This window comes from Gambusia affinis, linkage group LG16, assembly GCF_019740435.1.
Source record: "Gambusia affinis linkage group LG16, SWU_Gaff_1.0, whole genome shotgun sequence".
NCBI lineage: Eukaryota > Metazoa > Chordata > Actinopteri > Cyprinodontiformes > Poeciliidae > Gambusia > Gambusia affinis.
Window position 1 is genome coordinate 9,027,809 of NC_057883.1, and position 20,211 is coordinate 9,048,019.

The window sequence follows — 20,211 nt, forward strand, 5'->3', positions numbered from 1 at the left end:
CAATCGAGCTGGCCGATAAAGAAGGAAACGGACCCTGAGGAAAAAGACTTCCATGGCTTCAGTGCACAGGAGGAAGAGGATGACGCTCTCCCTGACTTTTAACTGTATGTTATTTAAACCAACCCTGTTAGTGCTGTTTTGCTATATTGCTGCTGTTCAGAAATAAAAGCTACGGCATACTATTAAAACTTTAAAAACACTTTCTGTGTACCGTCTTTCTTTGTAAATATCTCATGTTTCAATGTAGGCACATGCGGCTTATACACCAGTGCGGCTTATGTATGTACAAAATGTGTTTCCTTTAAAAATGTAGGGGGTGCGCTCTATAGTCCGGAAATTACGGTAATACTGTTCTTAAAATTAAATTAATAGTTAAGACAATAGTAGCACAAAATATTAAGTTATAATGTTAGGTCCTTAACTTGAAAGATGTGGTTCTTCCAGGCTGCGAGAGTGAGTGACAGCAAGACTTTTTGTGAAAAACGGCAAGCAGAAAAGCACAAGAACATTACTCTGTTATTTGAGTTTTCAGTTGCAAGGCAACAGGACAAACATGCATACAGACACACATTTAGGGCTGTTAGGTTTTTTTTTTACCAGTATTTAGCTCTAGTATTGTGGCATTTTGCAGAATAAGGTTTTATTGTGACAAAACTTATGTAATTTATGGTTCATATACTTTTCTCTGTTAATCATATAGTGAAGAGTGAATGTGTGCAGATAATTCCTCATTTTAATATATTAAACAAGTCCAATACTGTATTATTTTTAAACACACTATAACAGGCAGATATGTAGAAAGCACATTATGCAATTAAGTTTCATTGTTGTTTTATGCGCCCTTTTAAATCTTCATCTTAGTGTGTTATTTTTAATATGGTTTTCAGAGAGGTTAGGAATCATTGCTCTATAGGGAATTCAACAGAGCTGTTCTTGTAACAATATTATATATACATTTAATCGCTTATTTAAGATGCTAAAAACCTCTAAAAAGGTGAACTCTGTCATATTTTGTCTTTTAAAATTGGATACCCGCTTACACAGCAACTGCTCTGTCATACATAGCAGTGGGACATTGCCTCTGTTCCTGATTTAAATAATAAATGACTGTTAGAAAATGTTTTTTGAATGATACTTTTGTATGTCCTTGTGTTATAATTCCTAAAGAGACACCAGGACTAGCCAAAAATGGATCTGAACATGTCGAGGGGAAAAATCATGGAAAATGTTATTTCTAGTAAGGAAATTTATTAGGTCATTGTAATAAAGAGAGGACTTTTGGCAAAAATATTTTGTGAACTGATAAGGCAAAGGCAGAACATTTTTGGAGTCTTGTTACATTTTATAGAAAGAATATTATGTCTTTAGTCAAACATGGTGGTGGCTACCTCAGAACCTGGACGACTTGCTGTAATTGATGGAAACTTCTCTGAACCATGAAACCCTTGAAGGAGAGAGTTCAGTTTGTTTCGTCTTCCTAAGCCGAGTTATGTTATTGGGAAAGACACCAGCAAGCCCACGCCTGGATGGCTCAAATCACATGAAGGCTTAGGAGTCCAAGTCAAAGCTAGATATTTAATTCAATAGAGATGCAGTGGAGGATCCGAGACATCCTGTTCACATTGGAAATCTTCCAATGTTCCTAAAAACAATGCTGTGAAGAAAAGGGGGCCAAAATCTCTACCCAGCGGTGTAAAAGACACATTACCAGTTATTGCAAATGTTTTATGGTCGTTGTTGCTCTCCTCAAGAAATGAAATAATCATTTCAAAGTTACACTTTGTGTTTCCTCAAATTATCTTTCGAATTAGAACTTGTTTGGATAGCTGAAACATTTAATAGTAATTAAAAAAAACAAACAGAAGCAGGGTGTTTACTTTACACCGTAGATATGAACTAAGAAGGGATGTGACTGGCCACATGATAAACCAGCTTAAGTTTCCGTTACAGTCTCGTTTCTACTCGATGCCAGTAGAGACGAGACTTGCCAAGCAGAAGATAGATCAATTTCAAGCTAAGGGGCATTACCTTGATACTTTTGTGTGACTTGAGATAAGAAGCATGAAAACCTGGTTGCACAAATTGACAACTATTACCTTAGACGCCGGTTTCCACAGCAACAAACTCTCTCCATTTCTCAAACAGTAATTTCAGCTCACCGGGAATTGAACACTTATAAATCCCCCTCACCAACTCAAAAAAAATAAAATAAATAAAAAAAACAAACACATTTATCCAGACAGTTCAAGCTGTGGGAGAATCTGACCCACATCAGCCTCAGCCGTTATCTGTAACTGTAAACCGCGCTCTGCATCTGCTCTCACCTACCAGGACTGTGAACTGTCTGCAACACACTGTTAACAACACACTAGGCAGCATGAAGATGCAGCAAGAGGGAGAGGGGGAAAAAAAAGTGTCAGGATTGAGTGCATTGGCGAGCAAGAGATTTACTTCTAAAGATTAATGCTGCTGTGTTAAAGGTAAACACAGGCGGTTCGAGAAATACTTTAGCCTGGGTGGATTTAAAAGGATTTAATTAAAGTTAAATGTTCGTGGAGCGTTTGGATTGAGGGATCATCCCATTAGAGGAGAGTGAGAGCTGTTAACAAGCGATTGCTTGTTAACAGTATACGCAACATCTCCAGTGCAGTTTATTGTCACTGTGAAATGCATTATGATTCTGATCTATTATAAGTGATAAACACTGCTGGATGATGTTTGCAAATCATAAAAAAAATTTAAAAAAAAAGTATTTTGCAAAGTGTGATTTTTACTATTTGTTCCACTAATTAGGGCAGCTATCAAAATAAATACACATTTAAAAAAAAAAATCTATATTGTTTGGATAAGATGGTTTTAGAGTTTTTAAATGAATATAGGATTTCTAAAACAAACAGGAAAAATATTTTCCCGAAAGCTTAGTCAGCTTACAATTTACTGGAATCACAATAAAATGTGCCATGACTTGCCTTATCAAAAAGTCCCATCAAAACAGATGCAGTGTTGGCAAACCACTTCAGTGATTCCTCTACATGAGCAAATCCTCAGCAGATCTGAGGAGTGTCCTTTTCAAATATTTTTGCAAATAAATGATAGAGCTATGTATATTTTTTTAGAAGAAGAATTGTCAGTAAATTACTGCTACTTTTGGAAAAAGTAAAAACTCAGTTAACACTAGATTGGATGGAAGGTGGCTAACCTGCAAAAACGAGTCCCGATATTTTGGGGATAAAAACGACTCATTATGTTATATTGAATCAAACGTAGTATTATTTATTCAATTTGAGATACTTTGCTTTTTAACAGTGTAGCTTAAACATACAATTAAAAGTTAATTGCAGATAAAAAAAATTTATTTCATAGCACTCTGAAGCAGCTTCTTTACGTCAGAATCAGAAGTGCAGATACTTGACTAAACAGTAATTTGTAACAACACAGTGCTTTGACACAAAGTCTGAGAATTAGTACAAAATGGAATGACCAAGCACGGGTAGAAAACTTAACGTCTGCACCACTTACAGCTACAATCACAGTTGTCCTGTTTCTCATTACATCCGTCACACACTCAACCAGAATCCAGACAGTTCAGTCTAAAAACATTTGTAGCACTGTAATACAGTGTAATACAGTGTAATACAGTGTAATACAGTGCTACTAAAAAAAAATAACCTTCAGTACAACCCATCAATAACAATTTGAGTAGTGCTCAAAATAAACAAAATAAAGCAAATGTCCTGATTGAATGTGGTAGTGATTTTCACTACCACATATGTATGAGCAGATACTGCAACCATTTGTCATTTCACACCCATCCACCACCTTGTTATATGCGGTTTAATGTGATCGTGTCACTTAGCCAAGCTCTATACGAGACGAGCCTTGGGATTTAAGGAGGATTTCACTGACAGGCAGCAGGAACACGTCCACACGTGCCTCGGTAGAAAACGAGCAAAATCAGATAGCGACTTAGAATTTGTTTAAAGCAAATGCATTAGCCAGTGTAGCTAAAGCATCAAGGTCACAAGAGAAGAGTTGAGAGCAGCAGTAAAATAAAATCTCTCACTGACGAGCGTTGCAGGAAAGTCTTAAACTTGAAAGCAAATCAGTAGTTCTGCTTGACACGCTGTATTTTAGTAACTCAGTTTAACTGCACAGTATATGCAGTTCTAAATATAATAAAACTAGAACAGTTCCATCTTTCTGTCCGAAATCATTGCTTTTATGGCTGAAATCTGATACAGATTAAAAAAAACTAAAGGTGATGCACTAAATGTAACTATCCAGGTTCAAAACTATATTATTTGAACAAGAGAGTGTCCTATAAATCCTGTGCATAACAGAATATATTTTTTGCTATTCATAATCAAAGCCAGTTAATTTATCTACCTAAAAAACCTGCAGCCACAATCAGATAAGAAAGTCTGTCCTCTTTATCCTGAAGTTCTTTCAATATATCTCATTGTGAAAAAAAAATTAAAATAAATGAATCAGATTTAGACATATGGATCACTAAACAGAGCCAAGAGAAAGAAAACTGTCTAGTTTTAATCACTGGTCAATTTTAATGAACTTAAAATAAACATTTAATTGCACAATTGTTTATCTCTTGAAATTACCTTAAAATTCTGAAGTCTCCTTCGTTCTAAATCTGCTGCATACAGTCAGAGCCTGACCGATGACAATGTTCCTCTTTGAACGATTTTTTTTACAAATAAAATACTGTCCATTTTTTGTTTGGGGGACGGGGGGGTTACCAACATCAATGATTTAGGTTTAAATTATTCTAAATTACAATTTTACTTACGGTATATATTTTTCTCCCAGTATATTTTTTCACAAGTGTTGATAAAGCAGTGTAATATTTGCCAGTCCACATGCCAGTTGGTTGACGAATTGCTACTAATACTAATTCATTTAAGTTGTGTGAATTCAGGCATGGAACCATCAATGATATGCTGAACGTTGGCCTTTGACCAGAACTTCACATCTTCCAAATTTAATTAAAAAAAAAAAAAAAAAAAATGTGAATCTGTTCTAGTCAAATTTGTTTCAGATTCATCTTATTTTGCTAAGTGCTAAAATAACTTCAGCATGCTCTGAAACTCAATAGGAAGTTGAGTTGAATAAATTTCAGTATTAATCAAAATACTTGAAATCAGTGTATTATAACCCCTCTCCCCTTTTCCCTTGTGCCCCCACTAGGTTAAGCGTTACTTCTTTTTTTTTTTTTAAGTCTTTTTAAAATGTTTGCATTTTATAGTTGTGTTCAGATATTAATCTTCCGATCTATTGATAACACATAAGTGATATTTTTAAATTTCCTGTCAACATTTTTTAACTCAAAAACATGACGGGCCACTGGACGAATGACCGCCTTAGCGTACAACCACCGGACTTAGCAAGTTTTCTGGGGGGAAATCTTGTGAAATTGTGACTTTTTTGCGTAACTGAGCAGAACATAATGCCAGAGTCCGCTTCTCTTTTAAGTTATTTTCACTGCATTGGCCTTTGAATCGTTAATTTACCGACCGGTGAGTCCTGAGTTCAACAATTTTGTCCACCAATCTCTCTGTGTGCATCACAACAAAACTGCAGCAAGCAGTAAGAACCTAGCTAATGTCATGCCACAAAGTAAACATTAACTTCCTCTCATGTGCAACACATCGACTTTATTTCATATTCCAGCCAGCCAGTTGGACAAGGTGTTACATTTTAGTCAGAGGAAATAAGTCAACAGAATAGAGAATAGAGATGTAAGCCAGATACTCTGCAGCTGTGAGGAATACCGCATGAGAAATACACCATCACTGATGTTTTTTTGTGGAAAAAGGGGGAACAGAAACAGAGCACGACAGCAGGCAGCAAGCTAAGCAATGAGTACACACGGTTCAAACAACCCCGCTATGAAAAAAATGAAGTTTCTGATGATGAAAGTACAAATCATAAAGCAAGCAATAACTTTTAATACTATGATGTGGCAAAAAAATAAAAATAAACTCTGCTGCTTCCAAGCTTAAACACTCTCTTGCTATAATTTTATGCTTTCAGACCTACTGACAAAAAAAAATAAAACAACAATGTGTGGAAACACAGCTGTGTGAACTCAAATGATGGATTAAAACAATATCTGCCAGCTCTCCCAGAGTCGAAAAGAATGGCCTGACACTACAGGAAGAGATCAACTTCATAATACGTCACTTTTGGAAAATCCACATTTAACTCCCACTGGGACAGTTTGGTAGGACGAGGTACTCTGGTTTTTGATCAGGGGTTCTCATCTCCTATTTCAGGAGCCTGAACTGGCCCAAATAAATATTCAACCCTAACCCACCAGCCTTTCTTGTGCCCCCACCAGGCTAAGCATTGCTTATTTACTTAAGTATTTTTAAAATGGTTGCATTTTTTTTAAAGACTTCATGTAATTAATCTCCCAATCGTTCAACAGCAGATAATTATCAAGTGACATTTTCAAATTTTCTGTCAACTTTAAACATTTTTTAACTAAAAACACGACGGGCCGCTGGAAGAATGACTGCCCTGCACCCAACCTGCTGGGCTTAGCAAAACCTTGAGAGTGCGATAGAAAGTTTTCTGGAAACTAAAACATTTAAATCAATTCTTGTTAAGATTTCCGTAATAACGGATACAGGCTAACTTTTTGCACTGCTTGCATTGGACGGCCTTTCTTTATCAAATTTTAGTTGCCCCAAGTTTTTCCACAGTTTTGTTATTATTCTTATATAATTAGGACTGTAACAATACATACAAAAATCTAAGTCAGGTTGGACCACTTTCAAAAGTTTAACCAGAAACTTTTCTAAAGGTTTTATTCGTCATTTCCTACACAGAAGTGCTAGTAGATGCAACAGAATCAATAGTGTATTTCAACTTTGTTTATTTTATGAATAGGCCACAAAAATAAAACTGCAAATGAATGATTACTTTATAGCAACATTTTTAGACTGACACCATTAAAAAACTATGTGACCAACTGTGTAGGAGTTTTTCCTCAGTTCTGCTAAAATGAAGAAGCTGGAGACACATTTTTAATGCTTTGACCCAGAACGCTGGTCCTCAGACATCAAACACCAGCTTAGGCTCAGGCTTTGACTGCACGCAAGCAAAAATGTAGAGTTTTTATGATAAAAGCAGAATAGTGTATATAAAATTATACACTGGTCAGCACTATATGTAACCCAACCGAGACAAGGATTGGTATGAAATAAACAAAACTAATTTTAGCTGTACACATGCAACCGAGAGTAAAAGATGGCAGAGACTCTTTTAATGTCTCTGCCACCAGAAGTGGTTCCACTCTGGATTTCTTGATTGTTAATGAAAATATTTAACCAAACAAGGTTTAGGTGAATGAAACGGAATTAAAATGAGGATACACAAAGGAGAACTGACCTAGAGTTAAGTGAAGCCGGTTTATACCATTAATTATTAGTGTACATGTTCTCCCACCCAAGAGGAAGGAACTTCACAAAACTCAACCACAATGCTAAAAAAAATAAAACATCATCAATCTTTTAGACCTTTAAAAGCCCCTGACAATGGAAGCGGACCACAGTGACTTGCAGTAACTGGGTCCTGCTGGGGCCCAGTTATGAGCTGAACCATCGAGACAAATGGCTGAACTTTATCGCGTCTGCATCCTCTTTACACACCGAGACCGAACAGCCTTGGGGTCCCAACTGTAGACGCCTGGTTTAACCAGATTATGATTATGTCACACGGGAGATTACCCGTTTGACACGGAAAGGCTGTCAGACACACAGCCGCGTGGCTGTGTGCTCACACAAAACACACACATCCATCTGCTGCAGCCACAAACTACTGTCTACTCATTTTCAACAGCACACAATGTTAGCAGAGCAGAGGGGAGGTGGATGAATGCTGATGAAAATCTGCTAGGGGGAAAAAAAATATAAAAATTTTAAGAGCCACCTTAGAATAAAACACGGATCACAAAACTCTTACAAAACAGATTAAAAGAAAGTAGGTGAGGGACGGAAAATTTATCAAAATGATAGGAGAAGAAGACGGGATGCAGAGGGATGTAAACGGATCTGGGGGGGTTAACTCATTAAAAGTCTAACAGTAAGGCAAATGAGGAAGAAGCAGCCAGAGAGTCAATGGAGTAGAAATGCAATATTCCCTCTTCTCTCATCGGTTTTCTGTCTCGCTCTCTCTCTCTGTCACCTTGGCCCAATTTTCAGTCTTCTTCATGACAACGTCTAACCGAATGTGAGAAACAAGCAAGATGGGAGCACAAACACACGGACTGACACATGTTGGCTGCGACAGCCATTAAAACCCTCACAGCCATTATTACTTTCCAATCATCTGACGGAATGTGGACTATTTCACCGAAGCGGGACAAGTCTGCTAATGTCAAGGCAAAAGGGGGTGGGGAGAAACCATTGACTGGCAATAATGTTCTGGCACTGAAAGGGGTGGGGGAAATGATTGGTCTGTTACAGAGTGCAGTTATGAAAATTACAAGATGAGGTTAAAGGACTGCTGATTAAAAAAAAAGGGTCTAAGAAGTGAAAAGCATCTCAGCCTGGGGACCACTTGAAGTAAAAAGAAAATGAATGAGAGGCAAATGCTGTCAAGATACATTTAAAAATCTTAAAAACAGATTCCCAAGATGTGTATTATCTTCATTAGTGGTGGAACAAGAAATCAGGTTGTGACTGGCCAGTCAAGAAACAAGAGTAGCTATATGACATGTTTTGACTCATAGATGGAAGTGAAACGGCTGGTCTTTTCTGCCACTGTGTTATCGAAGCTCATCAGAATCTAAAGACTCCCCTCCAACTCAGAGAATGGGTCATTCCAACTATTACCACAAAGGGTCTGCTGCCGTGGAGAGTCGCAGGGAATCGTGTTTTGAAGAGTTTCACTCCCTTTGAGCATAAACATCCCACCTCGACACTTCACAGAAATGACGATGAACGCGCACTGCTGCGAGACCAAATGGGTTTTTCCAAATTACACAGCTGTAGTAGGGAGTTTATATGTTGGAAGGAACACACACAGACTAATAATTAAAGTGGCAAAATTAGATGGTAATAAAAAGTCCCAACTCAAACTTGTGATTGAGTCTCGCCTAAAAGCAATAAAACCTTGTTTTACTGGGCCTGTTCTCTCTCTACCACACCGTGACGTCATCTTTTCCCCTACAGTATAAACTCAAACAAAATATTTTAAACTGTGTCATCGATGGGCCCTATTAAGTAAATGAAATTGGCTAAATCTGCTTTTGAAAGGTCAAAGCTTTAGATTAAGGTTGAATAATCTGAGCAACTCAAATAACTGTGCTTAGACATGGCTTTTGTACAGTTTCATATGTGGGTTTTCCTTATGATCATGAATTAGGTGGTTCAATGTACTAAATCTTATATTGTAGTAAAATCTGTATTAAGGCTGTCAAACGGCACCGCATTCATGAGGAAAAAGTAAAGTAAAGTTAAGCAGGAGATTTGAGTTTGTGGGCTGTAGTCATGAAAAACTTGTCAAAATTGATCTGCCAATGCCAAACAACTTATTCTGCTTTTGACTCTTTTCTTTACAAATGTGGCAAGCATTAATAAACAGACTTCAACTGTATAAGTTCCACTGCCAAGAGGCGAAGTTAAAAGGAACAATAAAACAAACACAAATGTCCGTCCTGCTAACATATATGAATACCTACTATACGTAATTCTTCATTACTAACATACTTGATTGTTGCAGTCTTAGTGCTCAGAGCTGATTTGATCCCATTTCTTCTTTATTTAGAAATATAGAAGTGAGATTTCTGTAAATGACATTTTGAGAGATGGAAAGTTGTTGGGTTTTTTTTTTTAAAACACAATATTAATTTTTCTGTACAAGCCAGAAGAACAAGACCTCTAAGAGTCAACTGCACAACTTGTGTTGTGCAATTAAGCAGTCTTTCAATGTGCTCATCATCGTTCATTTGCATTTGGATTATTACAATCAAGGGTGTGCAAATGTCCAACATAAATGCATTCAACATTCATTTACTGGATTCACACCTATATTTATTGAACTACAACAGTGCTCTCACCAGCCACTATGCATCATATAATTACATGAAGTGTCAAAAACGATCCTTACAAGTAGATAAGTCATTGGAAGGGGGAAAAAAAACAAAAAAAAAAACTTTTGTCAATAAATTCAAATATTACAAAACCTTACTGGGATTTATGCACTCTTGAAACATCTACCCTACTCCAAGAACTTGAAATGTTTAATTTCCCTAAAGTTTATAGATATATTCTTTTTAATAATTATAGTACTGCTAAAGAAATCATGTAGATCTGTGAGAGTTTGATCTACATCAACACTCTGCTGCTCTACTTATCCTTTTGTACCCACTGTATTTTCTCTCCAGTAGCCTGAGAATTGACTTGGCACAAGCAAGTGAATCAATACTTAGAAAGACAAATAATACTGATTGGCAAGACAAACAGGGCCACATCGTAGGCCGTTGCTTGACACTGGTTGTTAACCTCGACTGTGTAAATGACATTTTCTGGATTTAAAGATCTGGTCAGGGGCCACGTTTAGATCTGGATGCCATACAGATGAAACAAACATATTAAATCCCTACCAAGCCAACAAATGGATCCATTCATCTCTCAGGTGCGAAACCCTTGATTCTCTACAAGCAGAATATAAATCTCTGCCTTTAGACGTTAACACATCGAAAAGAGATTAAAAATGCATCATCGTAGCCCGTCCTTTTATCGATTTAATACTGGACCGTGCGTCAAGTAGAAATTCAAACTTTCCAATTAATGTTAAAGCAAATCTCTTTTTCACAAACAGAAAGGAAAACTCTTTTCATCAAGAGATTAGGAATATTACTAACCCAGAACAGATGCTGGTCTTTTTTCCACGATCTTTAAACTGATATTCTGTGTTTTACTGACTCACAATCATTGGCCAGTCGTCCATAGCACATTCTAGTTGCCCCTTTCATGTTGACAATTATGTCAAATTCGACACATGAAGTTAATTGTGCTTGTGGTTATTTCTTCTGAGCGGAGACGAACCAATCAGAGATTTTTGCAAAAATATTTGATCTCCACTTTTTATGAATTTATGACCCGTAAATAGTGATTTAATCAATTCAGATTTCTCCTAAACATCTTAGCAGTATTCCAAAAATATTTCTTTCTACCAAAGTCGTTTTGAGAAGTCTAACACGTACCACAACAGCGAGGACGAAAGCACAAAAAAATAAATACTTCTTTATCTACTTTTCCAGGTGAAAACCAACCTGAACAGGAAAAATGGGAAAAGGTAAGGGAATGAAGAGCAGCTCACTGTTGCAGCAAGTAGAATCAAAAGGCGATATGCCCGAGTAGAAAACACTGTTTGCTTTTAAATAGGTTCCTGCAGCTTCATCTGAAAACACCTCACTGACAATGAAAGCAGATAACTGGGGAGGGAGTGTTATCCCTGCAGTAATAACTTTTACAACAAAAAGTGCTGCTGTTGCTGCGACCTGCAAGACTTTATGTATGGTGTGTTGGCTGATCGGGGACTAGATTGTGTTTTTGAGGCCAGTTGAGCTGAAAACTGTCCAATTCCAGCCACCAGGAGCTTTTTTTTTTTTTTTTCTTCCCCTACTTTGTGGTCCGGATCTTAAGCTCTGCCCGTTGTGGGTACATTTCCACAGCTGAAGGGTTTTCCTTACTACGTCATGTCGGTTGGCACTGACCACTGCAGAACAAAAACGTCCCACATGAACTGACATTTAAGAGTTTCAACAACAAAGTTGTTTTGTTGTAATTTTGTCTTTTTTTTGTTTGTTTGTTTGTTTGTTTGAGCTTTAAAAGCTTCCAAACAAACAGACAAAAATGCTGTGCAATATAAGTCACCCACTGTCACTTCCCCATTGCAACAAGACAATAATGTTTTTATGCCCATCTGTCAGTGGTGAAAATTGAACAGCTTATTTAGGCTGGAAGAGTTGCAACATAAAGCAGTAAGGCAGCTGTAGTAAAGGGGAATCCTTCAGTTGCTTCCTGTCATCCCGCTATGAAATATCCACAGACAGAAAATCTTTACTACAGCAATATACTGCTGTTCTCCACCATGTGCTTGCAAGCTAGTTAGACATCAGACAGTGGCAATCGGATCTGCAAAGAACTAGACCCAAATACGCAAGCATTTTTTCTTTAGAATCAACCCAAGACATATTTGGTGTTGACTCGACCGCGTATTTCAAAACGTAAATTACAAACCTCTTCCAACTGATTTTGATGGGCTTTATAAATTTAAACTGCGTGGGTTTTCGTTTTTATCTTGAACAGAAAAAGTACAGCGATGAGATCATGGTGACCAGCAAGACCAAAACTTTGGAAATGTATATGAACCTATAAATACTTAACTGTCTACTTACTCAGAAATGCATAAAACAGGATTCTCATTGCAGACAAGAGGGGCAGAACAGACCATTGGGCTTTATATCAATATGAAAATTTGAGATGTTTATATTATCTGAAATTGCTCCACTGCACATAAACATCAGTTGTTGATATTGTCCCAGTTTTACCAACCGGGCTAATATCGAGACGTTAAAAAATTAACATCGGCAGATACCGATGTTAATGCTGATCTAAATTACGCTTCTGTCTGCCAACACTGTTAAGGTTTTGATAAACACAAAAACAACACAGGGAAATCTCTTTACATCTACGGTAATTATGCTTTAAAAAAAAACATCTACTTGGATAATGAAGTTAATAGCTTTACATTTGAAATTTGAATCAGTTTGGTTTTAACAAGCAAACAGGTAAAAGCACCCTGTTTTAACTTAGCAACCACAGAACCACACAGCGATACCGGCGAGAGCTCACACATCTGCAAAACTCACAAAGAGAAGTAACACCTTAAATCATTAGTGCTCCACTCGACAACTGAGGAGCACTCCTTTGTCAAGTACTCTGATCGCAAGTGTTGCTTGAGTAATGGTAATAACCGTATTATCTGGTGCAATTGTGTAATCTGACCCATCATTATGTCAAAATAACCGCCGTTACTCGACAACAGGCAATTTTCCTTTTTAAAGTGGGGCTGCCAATTTCTACCCCACTAATCTAAGTAATCTCGTATTATTCTTACATCCAAAAGCAATCACAGCTTAGTTCGCCAGAACCACACAGTGATGTTTGACATGCACATAATTCTGTGGAAATAAGAAACAAATGCTTTGTGAAGAGAAGCTAGCATAACCATGGTCATTAACTGATACAGTGCCATCCGTGTTTTTTTTCTTTTTTGTTTTTGTTTTGCATGTATCTATTCAGCAGTATTTCTTTGGTTTTCTTTAACAGCACCCGCAGTGTGCTGTTCCATCTCTCCTCAGCTCAGGGAACAAAAGTTCAAAACCAAAAGAAATAATCAGACTCTGTTGCCGTTCAAGACGACCTCACAATGCTGCAACAGCTCTAATCCAAGGTTAATTACTCTTTAGATTTTAGAATCTATGACAACCTGCAAGGTTGCAACCACATGACATGCAACTGAAGCATCAGATAACCCTGAGACACACACCACGAGTTTGTTCAAATCCAAAACGTCCGCCTTCCAGGGTGCAAAGGAAACTAAGCAAGTGGACACATTCATCAACCCTCTAATACAATTCTATCCCCTGGAGTGTTTTAGCCTGACTCTTTATGCAGAATGCTGTAATGAGGTGGCTTTGCAGCAATATTGCTCATTTCTAGTCAACAGCTGATTACGTTACAGAAAACCACAGAGCAAGGAAACCCCAGAGATGAAAGAATTATTTTAGCAAGCGTGAAGTGATGGCATATTGGTACAAAAGAGGCAGCAGCATTCTCTAAAAGCAAGTGATAAAAAGAATACATATGTACTGCACCTGATGTTTCATGCATTCAAACTGTTTTAGTCTTAGATGGACTTGTGTTGTGTCTAACCTTAATTACAAAGTTGAAATGCTTAGGATAAGGTGATGATGGAAAAGGAGGACGTAAGATCTAGATTAATGATTATAACTTCCTATTTTAATAGTTTAAACACCAAATATACCTTAAGATGCACTGTGGAAACAGTCTTATCATCACCACCAAAGCTAACATCCAACGCCTCCCTTATCTGGTTACAGCCAATCAGCGACACGAGGAAAAATTTATGCCACTTCTGGATTGGCAGCTTTGAAAATGCAAGCCAATAGCGTGTCATGTATATATATATATAAGAATATATTGTTCCACAAATAATTTGAAGTAATGTTTCACAGAAAAATCCACAAAAACAGAACCGTGAATGGGCAGAGTCCACTGTGTAGTCATCAAAAAGTATTTTAAAGAACAACACTTTATGCTTTACGCAAATATCATGCAGCCCAGGTTTTTCCAATCAATGATAGTATACATAGTTTATTGTCTTAATTAGTGAGAATCCTCAAGAAGTCAGCAGCAAATTAAATAAAAATGCTTCTTTCATGATGCAAAAGTGCAAACAAGCTAACATCTGCTTTAAATTTAATATCTTTTTAATGATCCAGCTCACAAGCGTAACTGAAAAGCTGGTTTCTCGACAGACTAAACCATGACTTGCACCACAGCCCTATTAAGTGCATTTATTTATGGAAATTCTGAAACATATTTTCTTTGATGCCAAGAGCTCTTATTAAATTCTGGCCAAACTGCTTGCCATAGTCTGATTGATTAAAAAAAAAAATAAAAAAATGTTTGAAGATAAAATTCTTGACTAAATATTATAAAAATAAAAAGGTTTATCACATAAAAGATGCCCGCTGAAGTTCTTAGTTTTACTATTAGCCACACTTCAATTCCTTTATGTCTCAACAGAGGCATACTGGGCAGCGCAGGTCATTTCGCCTCGTCATCTTTTTCTACTCTTGTACTTCAGATTGCCTGAGCAACAGGACGTTTCGTACCAACCATGAGTCATTTACCCACCAGCGGCGCAAGAGCCAAAATGAGGCTTTCAACAACTTGCTAATAATGACACGCATAGAGTGAATTTGTGCTGCTAAGCAAGTTTAATGCTTGGAACATTTATTATCATTTCTAAGTACCTCCTAAAAATCAGAGCGTCGGTGTTTGAGTTTGTAGTCACCTCGCCGTAGAACAGAGGCAAAAGGCCTCATTGACATCATCAGGCATTTCCTGTGACTTATGAGCAAATACTTCCAAACAGCACTTCTGCCTTTTCAAATGAAGTGAGTCAAAGAAGGTTTTGTTCCTGGCATACCTGCTGTGTCGTTTGAATTTTTGAAACGGTCATTGTTTTGATTTGTATTGATCAGGTCATTCACTGTAAGGAAGGGGAAAACCTGGATGTTTGTTTATAGTTATTCCAGTTTGGGAAGATGAAAATGGCTAAAATGAACTGCAATGAAGAGTGACGTGTGGAAAAGGTAGGTTAATTGTAATCAGTGTCACTGTATTTGCTATCACAATTACATATTTTCCTTATGCTGCGAAGTGTCCATTTTGATGCAAATCATCTTTTTTCAAAATTATATATCATCAAATAAATCCAACCTACTGTTTGCAAAGCTTTGCAAAAATTTATTGGAAAACATTCTTCAATTAGTCTCATAAAACTACATTGAACATTAGGCCAATTCCTTATCCTTATGTCGAAATGAAGCATAACTGAAAGAGAATCCATTATAAACTGCTTTCGTATTTCTTAAACCAGCATTTGACTCATGCATGACCAGTGATGACAGTATTTGGTTTTCTTCTGTCATTTCTGTGACCGTGTTCACAGTCAACACAGGCTGGCCAAAGGAACGAGCAGGAAAGACTTCTTCGTTTAGCCAGCATGTTGAATCAAGGTCACCATTTGATACATTCTGACAAATGTCAACCCCATCACAAAAAACCCCTGGGCTAAATCATTACTCCATCATATATATATATATATATATATATATATATATATATATATATATATGAAACTCTCAGCTCAAAAGTCAGCCTCTATAAAGCAGATACTGTACTGTAGTCCATCCCACTCATTCAAACAACATTGCATCTCATTACAGTTAAGTACTGTTCATTAAGCAGCTTATCTTTGTGCGTTCCTAAAGAGAAGCTGGCTCCATACATTCCCCTTTAAAAACACATCTAATATATTCAATGCAGGTTATTATTTACCATTACCCACTTCCTGATGTGTCTATTCTAATGAGTCTTGCCATGTGCTTCTCAGTTGTTTATCAGCTCTCTGTGGAAATCATGCGGGCACGGAGCCAAGCGACTTGGGAAACATTCACTACTTCTGTTACCTGTGAACTGTCCAAAGGTTTAAACACCAAGACGCTCTTCACATCAGCTACCTTTCATAACTTATGCAATAAACATCTGCTTCAAACTGGTCTGTTTAACAGCCTGAGGCAGAGAGACGGTGGTGCATAACTAAACATTCTTCACTACATGCCATAAAACAGAGTCAACCACTGTGTGGGTATGGCAGGAATGGTGCTAAAACCCAAACTTAATACATTTTTTAGGTTGTGTCATCACAAGCCTGAAAAAAAAAAAACCACACTTTCTAGCACAGCAGAGCTAACCCCCATCAGATAGAAGAACATGTAAATTTTGCATGATGACACCAGCCTAATTTTAATTTCCCCTGACCTCTGTGATCCACCGCCTAGCTCTTCGGTGACACGTCCAACTGAGATCCAAGGACCGGATCTCAACGTGAAAGTCTGGTCAGCCTCTAAGGCTTTGTGCTGTGCGCTACTTTAACTGTTACAGGTAATTTCTCCCCTTCATCGTTTCATACAGGTGGCGTTTTGGTCGTTTTTGTACCAACCAGGGCTCAATCCAATCCAGTTTATTTATACATCACCAAAAGGTAGAACGTAGGGTACACGGCATATCGGCAATGACACTGGTAATAGTAGACTTTTTTTTTTTTTTAAAACATATCGGTTTGATAAATAAAACTGGGTTGATATTAACGTCTGATATTTATTTCCATCTTGTTGCCGTTTGCTTCTGCAGGTGGAGTGGAGGAGGTTGGTCATGTGGTATTTGTGACAGTGGCAGCAATGCAGCGCAGGATTGTGGGGAGTTTAACTGAAGAAGTGTGGTCAGCGGTCTTTTTGTTCAAGCCGTAAGAAAAGTTCTATATATACATATATGTTGTGTTTTTTTACAATATCTGTAAATATCTGTTTTCAACCATAACAGCAACATTAATACTGGGAAGCACTGACGATTTTCACATCAGTGCAGTGATATGTTTTCTGTTAAACAATTTGAAATAACCAGAAAACCACATACATTTAAATTAAACGTATAGGAAATTTTAGTACTTGGCACCATAATTTGTCCAAAGTATTGAATGATTAGGGGAAAAAAGAAACATTCATTAAAAAATGCAAGTGTTTGTTTACTGAAAAAAACAAAATCAAATGAAAGCAGGAAGTGGACCGATCATATCATTACATGAATGCCAGAAATAGGACATCTAGATTTAGAAAATCTATACAAAAACATATAAAGCACCGACAGGCTTAATTCTGGAGTTTCCACCACAAATGGATTGATTGTCTGAAACTAGAATTTTCTAGTGAAATTGTTTATATGCTGCCTTTTGTGCTTTATCAATGATTAAAACACATTGTTTGATCATTAAGATGTCTAGATCCAAATGAATATGACACTATTCCAATGATGCAATAAAGAATCCATATCTATTTCAGCTTAGTTAGTGAAGTGTACTAACTAACTAGTGAAGAGAATTGAGTCATAGCCTACCTGAGGTTCTCTAGCATACACAGATGTAAATTAATGCACCATTTTAACAAAGGCGATAAAAACAAATTTGTTAAAAATAAAAATTATTACAATCAAAAGACACAAAAATGCTATTAGCCATCCAAAACCCATCATGACATGAGAACGATGTTCTAATAAAAAAAAAAACTTTACGCAGGACTGCATGCAAATCAACTTGGATTTCATGAATAAGAATTCAAAAGAAAAACTGTCCATAAAACTATTTTTATACTTTTGTTTTTTGCTTCTTTTTAGGCTTTGCCAGACCGCCAAACGTACAAGCTGAAAATGCAGCACATGCGTGGCATTCAGCCTCAAAGTGAGGTCAATGTCTGCAAGTTTTGGTACAGAAATTCATTATGATTTAAATGTGTACATCACACAGAAAACGTAAAAGAAAAATCTTTCTCAAGGACAAAAGTAAAGATGTAGTGAGACGTCCGCAGGTTGCAGGAATTAGACGATCCCCAGTGATGCAAATAGACAGCACTGTAACTCTGGTGTTTCTTTGTCAAGACACGGTTTGCTAAAAGATTTATCTGTTCAGAAAGCATAAAAATGTACTAATATCGGAATCAGCCAGTAACCATATCAGCCAATCAAAACTTCATACAACTAGAAACCAGAAATTTTGCATAGAAAAGCTGATAAAAAAAATAATCTGAAAAAAAGCAAACAAAAACAATATGTGCAACTCGTTCCACAGCCTTAATTAAGTGTGTTGTGTGCAGACTGAAGGAGGAATGCAAGACCAGTTGGCAGGCATACAGGTTGCAAACAGTAGACCAGGAAAGCCTGCATGAGAAATCACATGGCTGACTGTAAACAAAGCAGTTATGCAACAATCTCAGATTCATGAAGCTGCCAGTAGGTACTCTCCTATCAACACTGCAAAGGCTGAGCTGAGCAGGGGTCAGTGGTGGAGGGGAGTCAGGACCAAAGCCCCACTAGGGGGGCTGGCTGATGGAGCCCATCCCCCCACTAATGTGACTCATGTTTCCCCGCTCAATGTTTGCCTGTTTCCCGCACGGAAGGGGGCGGAAAGGGGAAAGAGCGCCATAATAATCCTGCAAAACATGCAGGACTCTAATCTGTAGTTTTTTAGATGGAAACACCCACGTGCTTTTTACTGATGTACAAACAGCAGCATGTTTTATTATGTAGTATTAAAAGTCACCCAACTTGAAGGGAAGAAGGTGCACGAAAAAGTACTAACTATATGTGCGAGTGTGTATTTCTGTTTGGAAAAAACAACCTGCCTGTAGTATGATGACAACAGTGCCAACAACAGCGTGGCAAATAGCGTGGAAACTGACAATAAAGCCAATCACAACAAGGAGGAAGCCAGTACTGTACATCATACAACGAGAAAAGGTGATGCTCTGAATCCTGCCTGCAAACAGCTAAAAAACACGTCACACTGCCCAGCTCTTTATTTGTTGACAAGACAAACTCATAAAGCCGAGTGACAATTGGTGGCAATCACAGCAGCGCTGCTGCAAACACTCGCTCTTCTAACAAGTTGTCTGGCCAAAAAAAAAAAAAGAAAAAAAAGAAAAAAATTGCGGCTAGCTCGCAGGCTAATAGCCGCGCTAGGCTATGTAATGTAACTGAGGGGAGAGAAAGCACATTCACCTCCGTTAGCCGCTAGCGCCCATCCCCCAACCGCCCAGCCTTCCCTGTCTGTGTCCACCATCTTTATTCCGTGCCCCGTCTCCATTACCACCGCACAAAACACGACAAAACCACAAGACACTCACCTTTAACGACCATCGCCGGACTGGTTATTGCCTTCCGAAAGGTGCAAACGATTTTAGTTTGAATATAGTTGGTATATTTATATTGAAAATTGGCCGTGCGAGCAGAACCGCGCCTTGAGATAAGAGCAGCAATCCTAAACCGCCATCTGGTGGTATTTTCCTCTCCGTGATGCAGCGGGAGCGGCGCAGGCTCAGACCGAGACACAGCTGCCCCCTGGCGGACACACCGTGCCGCGGCGGACACGCGCCTCCGGGGGGCGAGCCTGGGAAGGGAAAGGAGAGCTGGTGGAGCGAGGGAGAGCTGACCCCGCCAGCAAAACAGTGACGTGGACGCGCAGAGGAGCAGAGACTCCCCGTCTCTCATACTATTAAGCTACTTCAAACAGTTGTCAAGTAAAAAGAGTATATAGTAGGCTAATTAAGATTATACGAAAGCAATATTTGCTCCTCAAATACTATGCATACTGTATTACGATTTTGTATTCGATTTTTATGCGTAGCCTATATGATAATGCAGCCGCAAACCGAGATACCTTGGCTAAAATAGATATGCAGCAAAATTTTGCCATGTCTATCTTGAACCACTCTTTATTAATTTTTCATGTCCTTCTTTTGTTCACAATGCAGTTTGT

General features: G+C 37.8%; 1 protein-coding gene across 1 annotated transcript in view; it reads right to left on the reverse strand.

The window, feature by feature from the left end:
- The window catches only part of stag1a (stromal antigen 1a), a 43,649-nt gene extending 23,892 nt beyond the window's left edge, over positions 1 to 19,757 (reverse strand). Inside the window, exon 1 of the mRNA XM_044143475.1 lies at positions 19,580 to 19,757. The gene's annotated coding sequence lies outside the window, so the exon portion shown is untranslated. The remainder of the gene's footprint in view (positions 1 to 19,579) is intronic.
- Positions 19,758 to 20,211: the final 454 nt, after the last annotated feature.